This window comes from Ammodytes marinus, assembly GCF_949987685.1.
Source record: "Ammodytes marinus genome assembly, chromosome: 1".
NCBI classification, from domain to species: Eukaryota; Metazoa; Chordata; class Actinopteri; order Uranoscopiformes; family Ammodytidae; genus Ammodytes; species Ammodytes marinus.
In genome coordinates, this window is record NC_137230.1 from 34,864,216 (window position 1) to 34,866,715 (window position 2,500).

The 2,500-nt window shown below is 36.5% G+C and overlaps 1 protein-coding gene across 1 annotated transcript in view; it reads right to left on the reverse strand.

The window, feature by feature from the left end:
* Window positions 1–2,500, reverse strand: part of loxl1 (lysyl oxidase-like 1) — a 36,161-nt gene that overhangs the window by 585 nt on the left and 33,076 nt on the right. Inside the window, exon 7 of the mRNA XM_080026871.1 lies at window positions 1–2,500. This exon is cut by the window's left edge and continues 585 nt beyond it; it is cut by the window's right edge and continues 1,245 nt beyond it. The gene's annotated coding sequence lies outside the window, so the exon portion shown is untranslated.

Consider the following 2,500-nt stretch of genomic DNA (forward strand, 5'->3'; position numbering starts at 1 on the left):
GAACATATACAGTTACAAACTAATTTTGTTGCTTACTTTTGTCATTATTTGATATGTTTTTGACGCCAGATTGATGCTTTTACATTCAGGGAATAAGGACGTTGGTGTGATGGAAGAAGACCGCCATCTTCATTAAAGGTGCTCCGAGGAACTTTCAGTGTGTGTTAATTCTAGCGCCCCCCCTTTGGACAAAAGCGGTAGTGTTTTTAGTACGCCAGCTGTAGTTCCTGGATGAGCGTATACCCCATGTCAAAGATAATAAGAAAAACTATATAAAAAATAGCATTCTTTTCACTGATGGTCTCGTTTGCTGTCACATGTAATTTTTTGATCATCAGAGGAAAATATGAGACTGTTTCAGAAATATTCAAAAGTTCCTCGTAGCGCCTTTTTAAACCTGCAGTGTGTAGAATTTTGGGTTTTATTTCCTAGCAGATTTTGTAGAAAGTAATTATATTATCCATAAGTACATTTAATTTAGTGCATAATAGCTGAATTATTTTTTTTTTATTATTATTTTTCCCTTAGAAATGGTCTCATATATGTCCATATTTCTGCATATTTTGGACCAAGGCCTAGTGCCGCCATCTTGAAAGTGTCATGGTTGGAATGTCATCAGGTGCATTGTTTAAAATGTAGAATTGTTCTTGTCCTTGAAGGCCACTGTAGCTTCTGTTATTATTCAAAAGGGTTGGGGTTACCCAGGGAGTGTTGCATTCTAGAACTTTGTAGAACTTTCTTGATGATGTCATATTACACACTGCACCTTTAAGTGTGAATTTGTTTGGCCCTTCTGTTTTTTCATGGAATGTTTAAAGTTATATAAAACCATAACTGGTGTTACCATCAGCAACCAAATGTGTAGCCAATTCACCCAAGACTGAAATCTTAAGGATAATAATCATAAATCTCCTTGGATTATAACTAAGTCATTGTTAGCTGACCACATCCTGTGTCTGTTCATATATTCAATAGATTTGAGGGTTTTAGCTGTAGGAGACCACAGTGAACCATCGCAGGGATTTAAAATGGAGATCGCTGAACAGAAAACAACAGCTTTACTCAATAGGAGAGGTAGGTAGCTTTCCAACTCTCTGCATTATGATACTACGGTTTTGACAGTTAGAATAGTTGAGATTATTATCAACGGAAGAAAAAAAAAATCATTCAACATTGCACGAATTACAGTAACATGTCAGTTATCAGTTAAAACAAAAAATAATCCCCATCATAGAAGGTTAGCTCAGTGATTCTGGAGAACGCTTTTGGTAAAAATCAGTGAATATCTCCTCATGATCCGCTACCTGTCCGTACTGTGTGTGTGTGCGCTGATAACAAAAAAACAATCTGGAGTAAATACACAACCTAGGCTCTGTAAACGTGTACGTAAACAACGAGTATGTAAACAAATGAGCCCACCGTAGCTATAGCAACATGCCTGTTTTACAGAGCCTAGGCTGTGTATTAACATTGTTTTTTTTTTCTCTCCAGCGCACACACATTACAGACAGGTAGCGGATTGTGAGGAGAAATTCACAGATTTTGATGAAAATGTTATTTTGACAACAATTGCTTTATCCAGAATCACTGACTCCACCTTTAAATTCATGCATCATTTGAATATGTATATACATTCTTCAAAAGGTAGAGATGACATACAGTATGTGCCATCTGACCAGTGTTGGTCGTTGAAGAAGAAATAGACAAGACAGTGTCAACACCGGAAAAAGCACCATTATATTCTGCCAGTTTCATCTTCCTGTGTCTGTCCCTGCGTTCCAAATCACATACTCTTTCTTTTTACTACACTACATACTAAAGTACAGAAGAGTTTTAGGGCCACAGGAGAGAGAGAAAAAAAATCAGATAAGGAAGATTTTTTTTCATTGTGTCGAAAAAATTTCAAGAATAAAGACGAATACTCCAAAATGCTATTGGAGTTAGTGGGGCATGTATGTATTTTCAGCATACTACAATTGACGTGCATGTATTGGGACATCCTAAATCTTTTTTCTGGCATACTAAATAGTAGGGAAGTATGGGGATTGGAACGCAGGGTGTGTGTTTTACTGGAACAAATGGAGGGAGACTAGACAAACATACACACGGGATTTAAAAGAACACAGCACTCAAATACTGACAATCTGTCTGTGTGTTGATTTGTGATTTTCATGTGAGTTTTTGTGAGTTAACATAACATTAAACAGGATGGGCCCAGATAATCCCAATGTCCCAGTCTGACCCAAGTGGAAAAAAACCTAACATATTCTTGTGAGTCACTGGGCATCTCTGTCTGTCCTCACACTAACATGGATAAAGACCTTGTCGATTAAGTTCGTCATTGACTCTTTTATCGCTGACATGTTGCATATTCCATTTTATTTTATTTGAACTCAAATGTTATTTTATGTAGTTGCTGCTCTTCTACTTGCCTTGTATAAATTGTATTATTCTGTATTGTTGCTGCACCTTTTTCTATTTTACTTGTATATTGCATATT